This window comes from Lytechinus variegatus, chromosome 18 (assembly GCF_018143015.1).
Source record: "Lytechinus variegatus isolate NC3 chromosome 18, Lvar_3.0, whole genome shotgun sequence".
Taxonomy (NCBI): Eukaryota; Metazoa; Echinodermata; class Echinoidea; order Temnopleuroida; family Toxopneustidae; genus Lytechinus; species Lytechinus variegatus.
The window spans coordinates 24381828-24404829 of NC_054757.1; the positions used below are offsets into that span (position 1 = coordinate 24381828).

The window sequence follows — 23002 nt, forward strand, 5'->3', positions numbered from 1 at the left end:
CGTTTTTGGTCTAAGGGGACCCTATTGAAGCGAAAAAAAAAAAAAAAAAATCAATTTTGGCACGCTAGTCCTACGAGATGACACACCATACCGCACTAAAAGGGCCAAAAATGGAATCCAATTGAATTTATAGTGAAAATGTTATCATTACATGTCATGCAACTTAGAGAGTCTCTATCATTTAACAGGGTCGCAATAATGAGCAAAGTATCCCTATCATATACAGAAAACTCTGCCCAAGTCGATCTTCCATAAGTCGAATAATTGCCTAAGTCGAGCAATTTTTAGATCAGATTATTCAAAACATGTGTTACATACCTCTTTTCAGTTGAATTTTGCCCAAGTCAAACATATTCATTCTTATTTGATCCCAAGAGATTTGACTTTGGCAGAGTTACCGGTATCGCTAATAGTAAGTGGTAACTAAGATAATCCCTGGGTTGTTTTGTTGTCAATGAATGTGTAATAGCTGACAGTGTGACAATATGATTGTACAGTACTATATCCCAATGGCTACAGAGATTGAACTAAAGCAAATAAAATTTATCCTGAATTTCAGTTTGCAATGTTTCGGTATAAGAAAAGACATTCTCATATAAAGTCAATGATTAGCAAAAAAACCCAAACAAACAAAAAAAAAACCATACAGAGTAAGTTTGCCTTGAACTGCTATGGATTCACAAGTAACAGCACCATCTTATTCATACATCATCGGGCAAGACATATTCATACATTTTGGGATAAGACAAGAATTTGATGGGGAAAGTATTTTTTAAACAGTTTATTCAGGATGAAATAAAAAGTGATACCAATCATTCACTTACTGACAATGTCAAAGTATATTTGGCAATTCAACTAATGGTTAGCACTGCTGTGAACAAAGCTGGAGCCCGTTTCTTAACACCTGGACAAGTTAGTCATAATTTTATCCATCAACCACGGAATTAGTTCTAATCTTACTAAACCTGTTTCACGAAAGGCTTCCTAACTATACACAACAAAAAAAGTAAGTCCCCCCCTAAATCAAATTGCTGTAACTTTTGAACCAAATTAGTTTGAGATATGATATTTCATAGGTGATTTTCTGCACTCATTAAGCAACTCCTGGGGAAAAATGAGATCGATCGGTGGAGTCATGGATGAGTGATTATAGATTGAATTAAAAATGACCATTTTTAAAAGTCACAAGAGTCGTTTTTCAGTTTGTTCAAATACAAAGTAGGGAAAAGTTGTTTTCAGGTGAATTTTTTGGTGTTATGCTGTTTTACTGTCCATCATTCAATCACTTCAGACCAGATTTTGATATCGTATGTTCATGGTTAAGTGAGCACAATGTATTGCAGGGGCTACGGAAGCGGGGGGGGGGGGGGGGGGGGGCTTCAGCTCAAACTTTTTTCCTAAAGCGTGTACCAAAATGTCCATACAGTTTTGATTTTTTTGCATGATCAGCACCCCCCCTCACTTTTGGCTCAGTCTCCCCCCTCCCACTTTGAAAACCGTTCCGCGGCCCCTGAATTGTGACGTATCATCGTAGGGATTTATGGTAGTATCCTCTACAACTTGTTAGATCATGTTAAAATTTGAAAATGTTAGTGGCTCCCCCGAATATAGGCCCCTCCCCCATTTTAGAATTCTGGATCCACCACTGATTTGTCCATACATTCAACTGATCCTGAGAAATTGTTAGGAAAAGAATACATTTATGCAGTATAAAGAGTATTCATTCCTAAGTTTTTGATTGTGTTCGCTCAACCATGAAAATGATTAAAATTCGGAAAGTGTGTGGCGATAGAAATGATGGATGATAAAAACAACAGCAATTAAAGTCACATTTGAAACCAAATTTGCCCCCAATAATCACTTTATTATCCTTTAAAATGTGTCTGTGACATTGAAAATACCAATTTTCCCACTTTGATGCGTGCTCACTCATCCATAAATAAATAAATCAATTTCATTTTTGCACAGAATTTTGCCCATAGGTTGATAAACATTACTGCCAAACGACATTGCTAAGACAGCCTTGAAAAAAAGTTCCACCATATTGAAATAAGGGGTTACTTATTCGTAAACATATGCACCCATAATGTACACAAGTCTATGAGAGAAGAAGTCAAAATTTTGAAATGAGGGTTTGTTTCATGGACGGTTTTTGTTACTTCTGCCAACAGTTATTTCATGAAACTTCGAAAATGGCTTCAGAGTAACACTATCCAAAAGCTGCGCACACCAAAGTAACAATTCGATACGGCACAGAGTGGGGCCAAGGCCTTGAACTTTCTTCTCATTTGCATAATTTTCGAGTATTGTGTGTTCACTGATGCATTAAACATCGGGATTTTCACAAATATCAAATCAAATGAACTATGCAAGGAGGTTTGTGACAGATATTCATAGTTACAAATTGCATTTTTTCCAATAACGTAAAAAAGAGCTAATCACATTCCACATGTTCATTCAAGCGTGAATGTTTAATTAAACGCCTTTGAATCATTGAAGCATGTTAATTGGTCATAAACACAACAAAAAAGTTGAGAAAAGATCATTTCAGTTATCAAAATGAAACAATACTTGCCTATGATATTTGAAAATCGTATTTTTTGTTTTCAATAAATGTTCATTGAACCGTGAAACGATGAATATTGTTGAAGAAACTCTTCCCAAAAGTAACTGTCATCATATTCTATCATTTCTATTGATAGAAACGTGTAAAATATCCAATTATAGCAAATTTTGACTTGTGTTTATTCAACCGTGAAATTTAGCCAAAAAAGTTGTGTCGTCCTTTAGAAAGTACCTTTTATAAGCCTTCTGACTATTTTTCATGATGAGAATGTGGAAAAAGTTCCAATAAAATGGAATCAAAGTCATGATATTTGGCTTGTGACTTTTCGAAAGTGACATTTTTGCCTTCTGACGGTGCTCACTGAAGCATGACGTAAAATATGTCCATAACATTTACTCATACGGTAGCTTATAAAATTACCTACACGCTCATGTAAAAATATATTTAATACTCGCATTGGTTTGGAAATTATTGATGTTTGTTTCAGGGGGGACTTACTTTTTATGTTGTGTATAGAATACCTTGATATTGATACTTTCAGTAAAAAAGAGCAGACAAGATGTAGGCTTAGTCACAATTTAAAAAAAGAAAATTTATGACAAAATTGCAGATATTGTGATGAATTGGGGAATACATCTTTCCAAAATAATAGCACAGGTAAATCATGCATCATACATACTTAGACCATGAAGACTGGAGCATTCAATTGCTGAAGAAACTAAATTATGAATAATTCATGTCATGACTAAAAAATCACATGAAGACATTGAAATGGGTATCTCGGGATATCCAATTTTAATAGTTTACGAAAGTAAAACCTAATGGTTTTCTTTGTAAGATAATATCATCAAAATATTTTTCAACATAAACTTTTGAATCTATCATACTGAAACATACAATTTGACAAATCATATGCATAAATTAGAGATAGAATATATCCAAATGTTAATAGGGGTCTGAAATCAACAAATATGAGTCCAGTTATGGATGGCCTGATCTAGTAGAACCTTTATCGATTAGTTTTACTTTTTCAAAATGAATGGTATTGTGGGATTTTATCAACAGTTTTTTTAATAGTTTCTTTGTATTACAATCATCATTGAATGCATTATCCCACTTGTTTTGTGAAGTAATTTCAACCTCTATGATTGATTACATAAGATTATAATTTCTAGGGTCTTTTGCATGTATGAAAAATGTGATATTATAAAAAAAAAGGTTAAAAGCATTATTTTTTACCTTTTCTTTTAGTGCTTCAGTGTTGAACTAACCCATGCAATCTCTACTTCTTTACTCTTGGGCTTTTTTATTTTTTATTTAACAACAGGTTTGTTTTCTGTCTTGAACTTGATACCTTCCTTGCCTTTCTCAAGAATCTTGACTGTAGGGGGCAGCACGGCTTCCTCCAGGACCTCGTTAAAGTTGAGCATGATTTCATCCAGGTTTTACTGAGCGGTCCCAATGAGCTTCTTGGAACAGGTGGATGAGCCAATGAGAGCACGCTCAGAAGGAGAGTTTCTTCTTGACATCCAGGAGCTCACCACTGAGGTTGGTAGATGTAGCTTTATTAGAGCTGGCCTTCTCTTCAGGGTGTCTGAGCAAAAAAGTAAAGATACTGCATGATGAGATACATCCTTTAATTTTTCTGTTTTTCTGTAAAGTGATTAATTTTCATGACCAAAATTTTTCATTTTCATTCACTTTCTAGGGGATTAAGGCACACAATACCAGTGTAAAAAGTGGATATCAATGAAAATAACTTAAGAAAAAACAAACAAGTGGAGCGCCTCTGGTAGTCTCACCTTCATTACGTGATTCAATATAGCAGCAGTGCTGACTTTGAAAACTACTATAAAATAATTATTCTTAAAAAACACCATTGCTCTGACTCTGACCATTGAGCATCTCAATAAAGTAAAAACTGGCTTATCTTCTGCAAGCGATACATCAATACAACAGGAGTATTTCGCCTAAAGCTCACGAGAGACTCACCTTTTAAGTTTTAATTCCACGCGTACGCCCTGCAATCACCAGCGGTGTAACAGGGGTCGGTGGCTGGGGGGGGGACAAGAGTAAAAAATTTCCCGGTCGTATAGCATAACGTAACCTCGTACTATTGTGAGTGGGTTATATCATGGTATGAAGAGGCGCAATGGTGTAATGAGGCAACTATTTTGAGAGGGCGAGATATGGCGTATCGGGCAGAATTTATCTTTTAAAAAATTTTACGAGCAGAGCAAAGCGAGAGAGCAAAAATTTTGACATTTTTGAAATTACAAAATATCATACAAAATATCAATTTTGTGATAGATTTTGACATGATATCCAGAGAATATGTTTCACTCTCCTCTCTTTCCATTCCTTTTTTTGTGGTCTGTACGCCACTGTGAACAGGAATTTTTGCAGCAGTAGCGTGAAGAAGAAAAAAAAAACAACACTTTTTCTGTGGTTCTCTTTCCTCTTTTTTTTTAGTTACAGAACTTTTAGGGGCCATGGCCCAACCCTTCCATACTCGTATATGGCAGTGCTATGCGGTTGGGCCCCGGGAATTCTTGATATCAAAGCCATTTAACCCTAAATCTCCCGGGGTATTTTGATTCTTGTCATTCCGGGGGGGGGGGGGCCATTATGGCCCCCCTTAAGATCTCGGCCGCCGATCGCGCGAGCAACGCAAAAATTTGCACGCTGGTAGTGTGCGATGTAATCTACAAGGCTGTATGGTAAAATTTTCCAAAATAATGAGATTTTATTTTATATGAATTAATTATGCTAATTTATGCATAAATCATACTTTTTGCTCTAATTCACTAAATAAAGCTCCTAGAATGCTAATTTTTGGTAAAAATTTTCTTTGTAGCATTCTTAACAATCGTAATTCAAAAAAACTTTGGTTTGGAAATAAATTTCTTATGTATTTTATTGTTTTATGAATTTCTTATGTATTTCTTTGTTTTTTTACTTTTTGTTTTTTATTGTTTTTTCAATGGAAATTGTTCCAGACATAATTCTGATCATAAACAAGGCAAAATTAATTAAGTTTAATCAGTAAAAGTAGAAATAATGACACATTTATGAATTTTGGCTAAATACGCAATTTGCATTGGATTTGTACATGAAATCACGTTTATGAGCAATTTTGGGTCTGACATGCACTTGCATAATGTTGCGTAATGTCGTAACCGCGTACCCGGGCGTCACAAATTTGGTCTAAAAATTTGCGCGAGACTTGAATGTAAAAAGTCAGTGAGCTGCGAGGTGAAAAAATTTCACGCAGCAGATATAACGTGAAAATTGTTGAGGGGGGGGGCCATTATGGCCCCCCCCCCCGGGAGAATTAGGGTTAAACCCTGCAGATTGCCGCTATATCGTTTGTATATACAGGATATAGCTTTCACACAACACATTTATTCAACCCAGTTGCCTAATGAACCAAATATTTTGAGGGGGCAAAACATAGCGATATGGGAAATTTTGTAAAAAGTTGCCAGCGAGCAAATCGAGCTGGAAAAAATTGTTAATCAAAATTAAATTCTAATTATGTGATAGATTTTTCCATTATATTCAGAAAATAACATTCATTGTTTCCATTCGTTTCATTAATTTGTCTCCTGTATTTCTTTTATTTCCCCTTGGGTGTGGAACCAAGGCCCCCCTCCACGCCTGTACGCTAGTGATTGAACCAAAAGCTTAACGTAGGAAGGGTCACTACAGGGGGGGCGTTATAGAGCCATTTGAATGTTAGGCCTATTGATGAGGAGCCCCTACTGCTGGGGTCTGGGGCAAAGCCCTGGTAGCTTTTTTGCATGAAATTTAGCAAGCTTATAGCAAAATATTACATGCATGCAGTCCATCTTCCTTCCCGGTCTTCATTTTCAATCCTCGGCAGCCCGGTCGTGTTATCAAGTGTTTTTTTTCTCGTTTTTGGTTTTCCAGTTTAGCTTTTGACTAATTCTACCTTCATTTCCTGCTATTATTTGCCACTTTGTCATCTTTAACTTTACTTCCCTTCATGCTATTGCTTTACATGTACCTAGGCCGATTACGGAATGATTTGTTCTTTCTCAAATGTTCTTCTTTCATTCCTTTTCCCACTTTCCTATTAAAAAATATTAAGGTCTTTGTTTTGTTTTGATTTTCCCTTTCCCTTTCCTCCTTTCCTTTTCCCTTTTCCTTCTCCCGCTCACCGTCTAGTCCCATAACCAGTTTGTCCAATAGCCATTTTTAGTTCATATACTATTCGGTCAGATTTAAGTGTTTAACGTGCAAAATTAATGAAATTACAATGGATATTACTTCAACTGGTTCTGAGACGAAATGGTAATTAGACCAAGTGACTATCAGACCAAATATTTATTGGACAAATTAGTTATTAGACTATAAAAATGTTGATGGAAGCACTAGCGTACCTAAGGGGGGGGGGGCAAACTGGCGAGTCACAACCCATGCAAGGGACGCATCACTGCCCCCCCTCCCACGAGTTGCAACTGATCCCTGAGCCGTAAGTGTCCCCCTCCTTTGAACTTGAAGACCTTTTTTTTTTCCTTGTCAAATTTTTTGCCGGACGATTTTGCCCTCCCTTTGGAAAATCATAGGTACGCCACTGGATGGAATATTAGACTATTGAAATGTACGTAGACTATGTTTATAAGATCAGTTGGCAGTAGACTAATTGGAAATTCATAGCCACTAGTATATTCTGTGTTCTGGACTTGTTTTTAATTTTTATTCTGTCTAAACACAAAAACAATGAAATACAGGATATGCAATGGATTAAATAAAAAAAAGTTCATTGTTTTTCCATTGGTTTCAAACAACAATACGTTGTTTTAGATCATGAAATCAAGCAACTTTCATTATAAGTCATTCCATGCGATAAATGCTGAAATTTTCATCTTACGTTCAATTATTTGACAATGGACAAGTATATATTTTTATTGGATATGTAATGGAAGGATTACGGAACCAGGAACTGAGTTGATCACTTCATATCACCCGGAGAAACCATTCCATTTTTATCATTGCTCCTGATAGGAAAAACGGAGAAAGCTGGAGAGGCAGAGAGATTGGGGGCGGGGAAGCATCCTATTATAGTTTAATGAACTTTTAGTTGATGATCATCAACATCTTTTTTTTTACTATTGTACACATATCTACAATTTGGTTTCTGACATTGCCCAAGCCTTTTCTGCTGGGCAGATGTTCACAAGGAAGATATGATGATACCAGAGCTTCATTAAATGTTTTGAAGTGACCGGGATGGGTTGAGCTTGGAGTTGGGAAGTGGCGGAGGCATTGGAGCAGTTCATGTGGGACAGTTTGTGGGCGTGTGATGCAATGTGTGCACGAGAAATCGTCACACGTGCTAAAAATAATTGTTCCGATCCTTCGGTTGATGTGGGACATGGTAACTTGTACTCTGAGTACACACCTGGTTTCCCCTTCAATCGCCTGACAGTGCCAGAGATGACTGCTTTCACTTCATTGTAGTCTCCACCATATGAAGCCGATGGTGCACTGCTTTTCTCCACTTGCACTTGCATCTTGTGGCCAGAAAACGTGATGTCACGCCAGTATCGGTCTCGAATGAGGGATATGGCGTTGTCGCTGTTCTCCTTCTCCACCCTAAGCTCTGGTGTCAAGTCCGTCTGGTGAAGGGGAGGCTTCTCCTTTCCATCGATAGTTGAAGGCAGGTACACCCCTACCAATGCATTTGTACAGGGAGCCCATAAATGCTTGACAGGATTAAATGCCAATTCTCCACAAGCGTAAGAAGTAACTAGCAGTCCATCCAAGCTGCTTTGTCTGAAGAACCTGCCAGTAGAACAGCTTATTGATGTGGTGATTGACATTAAAATCAGGTCCCCCATCCACAATCAATGCCAGAACAGGCTTTGTTTCACGAGTCTGGAGTTCTGAGGAAGGCTGCACAAATGAATGAAAATAAAATCACCATGAAATTTATAACATGAATAACCTATAATTTTTAATTACACATTGAATGAAGTATTCCATCAGATTGCATTATTGACACCCTAAATTCCAAGTATTTGAAATAAGCCCCGATAGCTGTGGATGATAGTCGAATAGTTTCTAGGGAATGCTGCCGAGAATGATAAGATTTAAGCAAATAAATAAAAATTAAAACAAACGTTGACAATTTGATCGAATTCGGACAAGGAATATCAGAGTTATAGTATTATAAAGGTTTGCATTATTCAGATCAAAATGTCTTCACAATTAGGCCAATTTAATGAACAACTAGATGATGTCATATCCCCACTTGTTCTTTGTATTCAATTATTGTATGAAATAAGTTTTATTCAATTTATTATTAAGAACTGAATTAAAATGGATTGACAACTGGTTGAGTGCATTCCATATTCATTGCTGCAACTTATTTCATTACAAAGAAAACATTTATTAACATATGTACAAAAACATTATGCTATTTTGTATAAATAGCATATAAAAGAAAAAAGAAAGCAGGGATTTGACATCATCTAACCCACCTAATGAATATACATACAGTTAACAACAGAATTATTCATACCCCTACTGAAATTTCAATGTTTCATGTTTTTCTGGAAAATGATAAGTCGATACAGAATATTTTAGCCGTAGTTGGATACCTTTACTTGAAAGGTAAAAATTATGTATGGGTTTTGTATAACCTCATTTGCATAAAGATCACACTGCTTTATTTGTATTTTGACTTGCTCGAAATTATTCATAAGCTTTGTCAATAAAACTGCAAAGGCATTGATAAATAAATCTGGAAAGTAGACCAAATAAAAACAGGCTAAATAGCAGTAAGATCAAATCAACAATTTTTGTTAAACACTAATGGGCAATTTCAATTACATGTACATGTATCTGCTTGTATCATTCAGTATTTTGCCATAGCAAAACTTCAAAAGGAGAATGAAACCCTTGGAGCAAGTTAGCTTAAAGGGGAAGTTCACCCTGAAGAAAACTTTGTTGTAAAAATAGCAGAAAAAATAGTAAAAAATATTGGTGAAGGTTTGAGGAAAATCCGTTAAAGAGTAAGAAAGTTATGAGAGTTCAAAGTTTTGGATTTGTGACGTCATAAACGAGCAGCTGCCCCGTGTGTTATGTAATATAAAATGCATGAATTTCAAATTTTGAGTGGCTCCTGATGACTTAATGATGTTTTCTATTCATGATCGGGTGTGAAGTGATTTGTATATTGATATACAAAAGGTACAGTGAAAACCGATTTCAATTTTCTGAGAAAATGACTTTTCATTGATTTTTTACCATTCGCTATGTAGGAATGCTGCTCGCATATGACGTCACAAATCAAATAATTGAAATTCTAATAACTTTTTAATTATTTCATGAATTTTTCTCAAACCTTCGGCAATATTTTTAATTATTTTTTCTGCTATTTTTACAATAAACTTTTTGTCAGGGTGAACTTCCCCTTTAAGTATGAAAGTAGATTAAAATTAACAAAAGATTAAGTAAAATGGGACAAGATTCGCATTTGAATATCAATATCACAAATGCTATGGAGATTCTCCCATTTTTTGCTCATGCTAATGATATGAAAAACAAATTTTTCATTTTATCCATGATGTTGTCAAACCTCATTAATAAACACCCTCTCATCAAAAGAACACAATTCTGATCTTGTGAAAAAGACTAGCTAGAGGAGAAAGTTCAGGTGAAATATAAAGTAATGGGGAGTCATACATATAAGTGTATGACATCAATTATATCATTATGGATCTTGATTTGGTACAAGTAGAGAACTGAATTTTATAAATCCTTGAAAAAATGAAAAAAAGAAAATAATCACACTATCTAGATAGATAGCCAACACAGATAAGCCCATATTCCACAGAACTATTATTGTTTGGAAAACCCCCCTCCTCCCCACTGATGTTTTACTCAAATCCCAAGCTCAGCAAATTATACAATGTGTTCCTGAATCCTTCGCACAATTTCTTTTTTAATGCAAGATATATGTAGTTTTGGGTGGTCATTTTATTGGATTCTGTATGAATTTGAAAGTGTTACCACAAATTTTTGTATTATATGAATTTCATTAATTATACATGTACAAGATTGCATTGTGTATTTATTGAGTGGCAATAGCAAAAATGAGATTGGTTGCTACTTACATTTTACTTAAAAAAAAGAAAGAAAATCCTGTACACTTACATCATTTAGAATATGCATCATTATTTAAATAAACAAGAATAATGTATTTTAATATTAAAAAAGAAAATATGCCTTTAAATACAGCTCAGTAGTATGATTTTTCATCACAGAAAATAATTTACAACAAAAACCAAGCTTCTAATTAGCTATGTGTAAAGTTTTGGTTTATCATGTCGGACAGAATCTACATGTTGGATGGAATTTTTCTTGTTTATTTCTATCATATACATTTGATGAAGAGAGGCAGACTCTTTTTAAGCACTTAAGATATTACTTTGTGCTATGGCCTTCCTACCAAACATTGAAAAATTATGATTTTTGCAATTTGCCAAAAAAGTAACATTTTCATTCCGTCCGACATGTCTAGTTCCGTCCGACATGATCAGACTTTAGGCTTTCCCTGTTTCCATGACAACAATATATCATCAGAGATCTTTTCAAAAATAATTTATTTGAATACTTATCTAATCATTGCACAATGAAAAATTAAGTGATTACTAAAACTTTCGATAGAATAAAACTTCAAACATAAAAAGTCAGGGGACCCCATTTACATATACCGGTATATCGATTCTGTCCGGCATGGTCAGTTTTTGCTGCCCTAGACAAATTTAGAGAAGACGATTGGAAAGTTATCGTAATATCTTGGTACCAAGTATGATATGGGCTGTTCCATAAAATAGTAAACCTTTTGGTCAAAATTTCAAAATCCTACAAACAGAACAAATTAGGTATCACTTGAAAGCTATTAAAAGACACTGAAAGACACTGAAATGTATGAATCTGAAATAAATAATTGCAAATGTATCGTTTCATTTTGGCAAGGCATTGAAGTCACCGTAGCGACAAAATATAATTTTACTTATTTTTAAAAGGTCAAGTTTGCAACAAATATTAAACCTTATATGAGCTTTGAAATAATTAAAGTCGGATGTCGGATTTTTAAAATCAAATATATTAAAAGCAGGCACTTTCAAATGTACGTCCGACCCCTTTTCACATACACTTTTATTCTTACAAGCAAAACAAAAGCAGACAAATTTATCTTAATTTATCTTCCGACTTCTTTAATGAAAACTTTAAAGTAGTATCTGAAAAAATAACGTAAATACAAGATCTGCCTCAATCTACAACTCGATGTCCCAAAATGCAATATTGAATACTATAAATGCTCATTCACTATTTCCTCAATATCAATGTTCCTTTCCTTGCCGCTTCATTTAAAAACCCTATCCACCCTCTCTAGTTTTAAAAAATAACTCAAATCATATATAATGTCCAGCAAATGTTAAAATGTCAATGGTTCCTGTGCTACAAATATCTTAATGACTTAAATTTTGCATGCCCTATGTGCTGTAATATGTATGATTCATAAAATATTTTTACCTTTTTTTACCTTGTACGTTTTTATCAATGTATATACATGTTTTGTTTTTATGCTTTTAGGGCCCCTTTTGATACCAGCTTTTGCTGAAAGGGCACCCTATTGAAATATTGTTTAATAAATAATTAAATAAATTTCCCCAAATTAGAGAGTCAAAAGGGGCCTAAGTTTCCATCCTAGCAAAATCTTCATCGGAGGCAATAATTTCCCCAAAGTCAGATGCAAAGCAAGTTTGATTTGTTTTATATACATATATCTTTCAGATTCATACATTTCACCACTAGTCCGGGATTTCAAGTTAAATGGGGGTCGGACTTACAACTTTTTTGTACGTCCGACCCCTTTGCAACTTCTTTTATAAGGTCATCTTGCACTGCTTAGATGTTTTTGCAAAATTTAAATATCATAACATTGTTTACTCATATCAATCTTCCAATATGAAATTCAAATTTCAATTTCAACTTAGTTTAACAATGCGGCCCTCACATGGTAAAACGATGTAACTGAAAATTTTGACTTTTTCAGGTTTTTGCATTTGGGAGGGTTTTTCTAGGAGCTCTTTTCCTTTAGCTTACTCTCATAATTACAGGTATTTTCATTTTCAAGATAGCATGGGCTATCTACAGTACTTTTTTTCAAATCTGCCCACTCGTGTCATGGTAATAGGATGTATCTTACAGATACACTCCAAAAATGATGCAGAAGAGCACAATGTTTTACGGTAAAATGGTGTATCGATTAGTTACACTTTTCTGCCATGTAATGAGTGAACGCACTTAGCTTAGTGAAATATGGCAAAACAATGTATCTGCAACAAATTTCTTTTTCCCATAATGGTGAGCCACAAACTCTATAGCAGGGGTTCTCAAACTACGGCCTGCGGGCCGGATCCGGCCCGCGGAGCTTCTCAATCCGGCCCGTGAGACGATGCTGGGTTTTTTAATCACAATATGAAATATAGCTCAATATTATTACATTGTGAATCCATGTAGACCCAACCATAATAAAAGTAATGGCAGTCAAATTAATTTGATTTTTAAACAAAGTTCAGTGGAGTCTTTTCTGTGTGTTCGATCTACTTTCTTATTAGATGACCCGCAGCGCCGTTCTCACCATGTTTGGATCTATACATACAGGTGCGAAATTGCATTTTCCACAATGAACATTTTAAAGAACTAACTCATACCGAAGTACCTTGACAGGGGCCGCGGAACGGTTTTCAAGGGGGGGGGGGGGGCTGGCCATGCAAAAAATCACAATCATATGGTCATTTTTTACGTTTTCGTACATGGTTTTGGAAGAAAGTGTGGGGGGACTTCAGCCCCCACCCCTTCGCTTCTGCAGCCCCTTCTTGACCAGTGAACATTTGCACCACTGCCTTTGTCTGGCAATTACACCATTTGTGCCAAAGTTCAAGCAACTTTTTGCTGGCAGACAGTGTTACTTTTCCCATTGAGAGTGACTAGGAGACTGACACTCATATTAGAGTCTACAACAGACAAGCTCTATTATTCATTATCACCCGTATCAGACATCTGAGCTGGTCATTTACAAAACCGTATTGCCCTACATTTTCTGAATATCGGGAAGGGTAGGTATATTGTTTGTATTTTCCTCGGTCTCAATGCGCGTATTTACTTTGCATGCAGAGACGAAGCAAAATATACCTTTGTATTTTCCCTGGTCTCACATCCGGGCATTTGTGGATGCGTATAAAGAGATACGCTTCATTAGGATCCGCCCACCAACAATATACGTCATAATAAAGACAACGCTGAATCCGAGCGCTTGCAAGTACGTCATAATGGTTAAGTGCAAAGACTAGACCGATATTAACATGACACAATAGAACTCTATTTTTCAAAGAAATATCCCCATTATCATGATTTTTGCTCTAGATATCTGATTTGGATGATAATAAAAATATTGACTGGCTCTTCTTTCGGGGAACATCAAATATATTGCCCTTAAATGACCCATATTGCCCTCGTCTAAAGACTCGGGCCAATATGATTCATTTGCTGGCAATATATTTGATGTTCCCCTCAAGGCCAGTCAATATTATATAAATATACTTTGAATACAAAAAATATTGATACTTCAAGACATTATATGTCTCCCATATACCAGGTTTGTATAGATATAATCTAGATTCCTTTTAGCAAAGTACTACAATTTTGTTATCATTAATATTGACTCTTGCTGTATTTTGAAATATTTTCTAATTTTGCCTGCGTTCCATATGAAACGGTTATAAATCTGTTGGATTAAATGCTCCCAAAATAAGGGCCAGATTGCACAAGAGAGCATCTAGGACCCCGACCGCAAGGGTCTTTGCGCTTCGCGCACATTTTTTTCTGATTATCCACTTCACCCTGGCCCTGTCAGGTTTACTTGGAGTCTCATCTGGCCCTTTCAAGAAAAAGTTTGAGAACCCCTGCTCTATAGAATAGTTGATGGCAAACGGATGTATCTGTATCTACATACAAATTTTACCTTAAATTGTGTGCCACAATAGTCAGAGACTAGTTTATGGCAAAGTAGTGTTGTCTGCAATTACATGCACTCTTTCCATAAATTGTGCGCCCTGGAAGTCAAACACTAGTTTACGGCAAAATAGTGTATCTGCAAAATACATCCTTTTCCAGTTTCGCCTCAAAAGTCAGAGACTGTTTATGATAAAGGAGTGTATGAGCCGAATACACCCTTTTGTCATGTCTCTATACATATAATGACAATGATTTTATTGACCCATGTCACCCTAATTCGTGTATGGGGGCACTATCATAGAACGTTCCATGTTCAAAATCATTCCATATTATGCAGTATTCACAAATACGTAAAATTGCATACAATACCTTTAATAAAAATGTTAGGCCTATAAACAAAAAAACCCCGTAAAATACTCATCAGTTATGCTGAAATGACACATTCATACCCTAACTTCATTGAAAAGAAACCCCTATGTAAACATGCAGCGCTGTAATAACAATCAGATTACAATATTTGATACAAAGAGCCTAACCAACATAAACTATCATGATTAATGAGTCTTTTAATGTTTAATGAATAATGTGCATTGATATTTGTATTATATCTAACATCAGAATAGTGTATAGACCTTATATTGTAATTCTTTTTCAGTTTTAGAACTGCCAAAGTGCCAGTGTGGATAACTTTCCCCTTTGTTTAAAGTAAAGTTATCATCAATCAGGTTACCATTTTACTGAAATTTTTCAATGTCAGAAACCGATATCTTTTCACCTATGATACACTGTTATTAGCTGACAGGTCTTAAAATGAGAATTAGTATTGTTATTATCATTGTTATAATTATTGTCATCCTCATTTTGTAAAATTAGCTAAATGAATGACTTGAAATTGCAAGGAAATAGAGTTCAAACAAGGATTTTATGAATAAATGTAATATTCATTCTAATATGCACATTCATTTTTTAAATGTAACAATAGTTTGCATTCTGCCTTTCATGTAACGAGGAAATCATGGTCAGTTATGCAATGAAGTATAACATATGGAGGATTTCATGATTAATGATTTACAAGGCCTTTGACAGAATGGTAAATATTCCCATTTGCAGCAGTATCAACAATTTTGTTTCAAACGTCACATAGTACCATATAGGTTGAGGTGCCCCTTTTTAGCACAAAATTTACTGTTAAGAATATCATATTTTCTTAAGGAGTGTATGTACTGACTCACTTGTACCCTTATTGCATGCATATCTTCTAAATTTGACATGAATCATATAATGAATATATATATATATGAATAAATTGTTTGAAGGTTTGCATGGTGGCATGTACAATTCCTGATAACAAAATGATAAGTGGTTATGATTGTTTGGTTAGTTGTCTTTCACATAAGACAGAATTAACAAATGAATCTGATGCTGGTGAAGAGTTATGCTTGATTAAAGTTGACATGCATTCAGACAATGTACATGTACGTCCGACCCCCATACTGATTTTCTTACAGTCAAGCAAAATACTCCCCATATCTGTCACAAATGAGTCAGAGGAGTTAAACTTTTGCTACCTGTAAGTTTTTTTTTTGTGTGCATCATTTGTATTCAAAATTGGAACAAGTTATCAGTGGGTAGTACTACATATTTGATGCAGTATTTGGTACCCTGGGGTACCAAATAATAATCCGCCATTTTGTTGAATTATTTATTTCATTTTTTTGCGCTGTACCCTGGGTTACCAAAAATGTGTACAAGTATATTTAATGTTTTGTACAGATTTTTTTTTTCTTTTTAGTGATCTTATGTAACAATTAATGCATGCAAATGATAACTTTATTCTATTTGTTTACTATTATTGGCATAAGATTGTATCAAAGAAAGGAAATAGGCGTTGTGATCATTGTCCCCATCATTGTCATGATTGTCGCACCGATCGTACGACCGTGATCACCATGACAACAATGTAACTGTACACTATTACAACACGAGATGGCGCTGCACAACGCCGTACCCCGGGGTACTACGGTACCCCGGTGTACGGCGTGGTGCATCATTTGTTAAAGAGGATGGAGAGGTCAAAAGTCTAGGGCTAAAAATGTCAAATGATGTAATTTTGCTCAAACTTGGAACAAAACGATCAGTGGGAAAAAACCACATGTGTTCTTGAGGATGGAAAGATCAAAGGTCATCTAGGGTTCAAAATTGATAATGCATGTATTATTGATTGCACCATCAGGGAAGACTCATGGTTCGAAACCCACCTTTTTTAAACAAAGTTTGTAACAGGATAAGTTTTTTAATGCTGAAGAAATTCTTTGTCAGTTCTTTGCAAACCATTAAAAAGATTTTACTTGAAGTTTAACAGTGAAAATATCCTGCATTGTGTGAATAGTTGTTTTGTTATTGATGTGGTCTAAAAATGTAGACATTAAAATTGAAACAGTTTAACCCCTCTGAATAATTTGTAACAGATATGAGGGGTATTTTGCTTGACTGTAAGAAAATCAGTATGGGGGTCGGACGTACATTGTCTGAATGCATGTCAACTTTAATCAAGCATAATTCTTCACCAGCATCAGATTCATTTGTTAATTCTGTCTTATGTGAAAGACAACTATTAAACCAAGCAGTATGCCACAAGGCAAACGCCAAGCGTTGTCTCGCCTGCATATTGCAGTCATGAAGAGACTGAATGTCAAAACTATAGGTCATGTCATTAGTGGAACAAACAGATAAGGTCATGCCATTAGTGGAACAACGAACATATAGTACCAGTCAGATATCTTTAATACCCGTTTCGAAGCTATAGAAAGTTATTGTGTGTACAGCACAGCACAGTGCCAGTCATGGAAAGTTCATTGACCTTTGACCTTATTCAAATTTGGCTCACATTTGAACTTGACCTGCACCTTCAAGAGATGGACCTCTGTTATGAATTTGGCGATCTCTCCTCGAAGCTATAGAAAGTTATTGGGTGTACAACACAGCACAGTGCCAGTCATGGAAAGTTCATTGACCTTTGACCTTATTCAAATTCAACTCATATTCGTACTTGACCTGTGCCTTCAGGAGATGGACCTCTGGTATGAATTTGGTGAACCTCCTTGAAGATATAGAAAGTTATTATGCGTACAACATAGCACAGTGCCAGTCATGGAAAGTTCATTGACCTTTGACCTTATTCGAATTCGACTCATATTCGCAACTTGACCTGTGCCTTCAGGAGATGTACCTCTCGTATGAATTTGGTGATCACACCTCGAAGCTATAGAAAGTTATTGGGTGTACAACACAATTGTGCCAGTCGTGGAAAGTTCATTGACCTTTGACCTTATTCAAATTCGACTCATATTCGAACTTGACCTGTGCCTTCAGGAGATGGACCTCTGGTATGAATTTGGTGATCCCTCCTTGAAGCTATAGAAAGTTATTGGGTGTACAACATAATTGTTGACGACGATGCCGCCAACGCTGGAAATAGTGATACCTATGTCTCGCTCCGCTACGCAGGCGAGACAAAAATTCTCCAGTTTATAATTTCTATGTTTTGTGTAACTGATCTTCATAGAGGGTCGGACGTACAGTGTTCACATATCTTGCACAGCGTACGTCTGACCCCAAATAGATCAGCCAGTAACTAAAACAAGGCAATGCTTATCAATTTCTTTACTTCAGTTCCTTTAAGATTCATCCTTTAGCTAACAGCCAATACTAGAATTTCCATTGTAAAACATCAAAATTCCCTTTGAAACGATACCGCAGTTCGGATTGCGAACTGCGGTGTTGTACCCCATTTTCCATTTGGATCTCAGTTCGGATTGCGAACTGCGGTGTTGTACCCCATTTTCCATTTGGATCTCCTAAAAACCATTTCCAAGCCCTTATCAACTGCGCTTGGCCAAGTAATCCAGGGGTAATCCCCGCTGTCTCAATTTCACCCCCAAAGGCCAGTATATGAGCGTTGAGCAAAGGACGAAAAGATAAACAACAGCTGCGCTATTACGTAAGACTTCTCTGCCTGTAGTAGGACCTTCGGAATGAAATTATTGTATTCCATATTTAATCACGTTTTCAAAGGCATATTGTATTCAGTAACCCAATGTTAGTCTATTTTTAATTTCGAACGAAGAAAATCGACCTCGGAATAAGGAAAGTAAGCGAATAAAAATGACGGCATGCTTACAGGGACCGCACTCAGCGCTGCGCATGCATCCCATCGTGTGTGGCCCCCTGCTGTGAATGTATATGCCGGGCTGTTGTTTTATCTTCGGACCAACGTCAAGAAACAGGTGTTTTGATACTTAAATTGCTTCTTGAGGCAGTTACGGCTGGAGAAGAGAATTGATGAGAAGGGGAACTGGGGTAGTGTTCTCAAATGGAAGTTTTTCGTCATGTCAGTACCTGTATTGGTCACACAAATCACAGAGATTTTGACATGAACTTTAAAAGCATAAAACCTGCTTTTGTCTGATGTACGTCCGAGCTCTCACATTTTTGCCCATATTTTCTATTTTTCATATTGCAGCCTGGTCCTGTCATGGTGTAATGATAAGCCTAGGTCACGTTATAATATACCGGAAAAATAAAACACTGCTATTAAATCAAAGGAGTTACAGCTCTTAAATGTGTCCGAATGTACGTCCGACCTTTATGGAATGACCCATATCCATATACAGGCAAAATGATATTAGGCCTCTATCTCTGGACCAAAAATGACAGCAGTTTTTTCTATCGAATTCCGTCCGACATGATTACGACAATTTTGAAACACGCCCACTATGAAAGGGGTATGATAAACTACTCAATACAGAAATGCAAGCTACATGTATATGACTTTTCACCACTAACAGCTGGATATTTGGCTTAACAATAGCTCCAATTATCAGGCTTTGAAAATACACTTTCCTTGTAAATGCTTTCGCCAGCCTCGAGACCGAGTTGTACACAGAAAAATTGGCTGATTTTACCCTCTTTCAGATTACACACTTTATTTCTTCACTTCTATCACATAGAGATATCCTATCTTTTTCTAAACTAGCTTGAACTGATGAAATCTATGGCTTTGACTAGTTTTCATCATATTTTATTTCCTGCTCATTTGGCACAGCTTTTTGAAATATATCTGCAATCAGATTATGTGTAACCAGTTTTCCTGACATAGCAATATGAGAACTGAATAATTGTCATTGTCATTTATTTTTGCAAATTGAAAACAAAAATTCGAAATCTGAATCTGAAAAGCAGAAAAATAACCCTCTTTTCATTGTACAAGCCCATGGAATCACAATACTTCTCATACAACATGATGTCTCATTCTTGAGGCAGGAGAAAGGCAATGGAAAGCCATTTGTCCTATTCCCCCCGCGAAAGCCGTTAATTTGAGTTTTACTTAAAGCACACACCCAAAGAATAAAAAATATTTTATAATGACATTTTGTGGTCATCATTGTAAAGGGGAAGTATTACTAATCAAATATATAACTTTACTTTTCAAAATAGTGATTAGAGTTTGCAAAAATCAGCTCAAAAATGATTTATTTTCATGCCATATTGCTGCCTTCCACCGAGCTCCAGCTGAGTGACATCACACAATGAGTAGTGAGTAGCTGAGCTGACAGCAGCTCATTGAAGACGATCTTTCCAATCAGCGTTTTTTTGCTCTTAGAATTGTGTATTCTTCTCAAGATTGGTCTTTTTATAGATAAAAGTTTGAATTTTCTAAACAGTGAAAAAAAATGCACTTTTAACATATTTTGGTAACCGATATTTAGCTTAGAAAAATGATTTTTTTGAAACAGACATGACCTGTTGTCTCAATCATTACGCATCTCCCGTTATCAAACATGAAATAAACTGTAAAATACTGTTTTTGTCCTTCTGAACATGTTCAAGGTTGCACCTGCCGGTTCCCGGTACTACAATACTGCAAGAATCTTCAAGATTGAAGGAGGCAGTCAGTGTAGCTTGAAATCTTGATTTCCACAGTCAGATCAGGGAGTTCCTTTGTCAGAATGGTCAAAGGGGTTTGATTTGCTACAAAGTGAAGTACGCACAGAAGTGCTGCATGCATGCAAACTTGGAATGGGCTGAAAATACCAGTTATATAATAGACTGTGTATTAAAAACCACTGAAGCAAGACCAATGAAATTTTTATAGAAGTTAGAACAAGAGAGGAGCTTTCTAGTTCCATACATTTCATTGAGAATAATTTATATTTTTTGAAGTAATTTAGCCGCATATCAAAGGGACATTTTTTTTTTTGGGGGGGCGCACTGAATAGTAATTAAAATAGATTCTCCATCTTAAGGATGCAATTATTGTAGTAATCTCTCGTACGGTCTGAAAATGCCAAATTCTTTAAAATGTGCAATTCTTAAGAACATCCATTTGTGTGAACTTTGAACCTCTCTATTGCAAAAAATCAAGCACATGGACCAATGTTAATTTTTGCATATTTGGAATTTTCAGGTGCTAAAGTATCAATGTGCAAAGTTTGGTGAAACGAACAAGGATTTCACTTTAATTGTGGAACGTCTTTAAAGTAAACTGAAACTGAGCTGTAGGCAGTTAATACATGTGTACAAATACATATATATGAAAGTTGAAAAATTCCTTTCTTTACAATGGATGCAGTGCATGTAATGATTTGTGAACTTAAAGTACATGTATGATGTTCAACCATCATACCAGTGGTGAAAGTAGGATCTTATGCCTTCCTGCCTTGAAGCCTGTTACCAGGCACACATGCATTCGAATATAGAATACATGTATGTCTTATAGCACCTGATGAAAGAGCAGCAAAGCTGCACCGGCAGTAATCTAGAAATCATCCCTATCATTATACAATAAAATACAGAATAAGAATAAAGGTGTAATGACTCACATATCCAGAGCAAAGTGTGGGATCTGAACACAGTATCATTGTACTACTCTCTTGGTACGTCGTGGTGATCTTCTTGGTGACTTGGAATTATGTGGAGACTTGGAATTATGTGGAGACCTGGATCGTTTCACTGGAGACTTCTCACTTTCCTTCACTCTTTCACATTCGCGACGTTCCCTCTCTCGTTCTTGGTCTCTATCTCTGCTGCTTCCACTGCTGCTGTAGTCATGTTATCTAATGGACTGCTGACTGATCTGCCTTGATGTGCATAGGCACCTATAGAAAATCAATTACAACCAAGCAGAAGAATATGTACAATGTACTTCATGCTTTTCAAGTATCATTAAGACAATTATTTCAAATGACTAAAGGCGGTTTCAAACCGCCTCGATCACAAGAATCCCCGTTAAATTACGAGAACTTTTTAAGGCTAAAAAATACCCGTTAATTATTCCTGCATTCACACCGCCCCGAAACACATCCTTCGGGATAAGTTCCCGAAGTTACGAGCATGCACAGCGTGGTCTGATAAGCAGGCAGGGCGGGAGATTCAAAATCACTAGCCCAGCAGCCACCTACGCCGCCGCGCCCAACGACACGCTGGGATAAAAGTTCCCGTAATTTGCTTTCACATCGCCAAAATACCTGCGACCTTGGAAAAATCCCCACGAAAGTTCTCGTAATTTCGCCAAGTACCTACTATTTAGCGGGTATTTTCTTTCGGGGAGATTACGCGTAGTTTGCTTTCACATTACCAAAATACCTGGTATTTTCTGATCGGGGTAAATTTCCCGATCAGAGAATACCTGGAACTGGCGAACTTCGAGGCGGTCTGAAACCACCTTATGATCTACTGATTCTTGAATCTACTATGTCACATCATTTGTGAACTCATTAATATCAACATCTGGTCTGTTTTGGGGTTATGACAACTTCCATGAAATGCCTAAATTTTATTGGCTGTTTAACATTGTTTCCCTGATTAAAATGGGTAACTGGTATTGGACACCTAATAGAGTAATTTTCAAGAGGAAAGGAAATTATCAAAATACACGTATCTGGTATTTATGGCCGAAATTACAGTCCACCCCCCATTTCAAGCATGCACATCTTTAATATTAGCAATCATTAGGTATTGTTTTGCCAATCAGAATTGATAATTGAAGTGCGATTTCTTATTCCCAACTTGAATTTATAACCAAAAATGAGGTTCAAATTCTCTGATATTGTCCTCTCTAAAAAATATGGCAATTGACAGAACATGCAATTAAAAGGTTGAACCCCTATAAAAATAAGTGGGTGACCTTATTAATGCCTCACAATTGTTAGGAATCATTAGCATTTCATTTGTTTACTACAGACAAAAAAAAATAATGAAAAACAAAACAATCTTTTTATTAGCCAGTTTTTTTCATTAAACAATTTGGTCACCCAGATTGTAAAATGACCCACAATACAATGTGTCCATGCATGCAAGAATATGATGACCTCAGTA

General features: G+C 36.0%; 1 long non-coding RNA gene across 1 annotated transcript in view; it reads right to left on the reverse strand.

Moving 5' to 3' along the window:
- Positions 1–3256: 3256 nt before the first annotated feature.
- The window catches only part of LOC121405572, a 30638-nt gene continuing 10892 nt past the window's right edge, over positions 3257–23002 (reverse strand). The window contains exons 4-6 of the long non-coding RNA XR_005968652.1: positions 21508–21783; positions 7995–8488; positions 3257–4160 (exon numbers count right to left, since the gene is read on the reverse strand). This is a non-coding gene — a long non-coding RNA (uncharacterized LOC121405572). The remainder of the gene's footprint in view (positions 4161–7994; positions 8489–21507; positions 21784–23002) is intronic.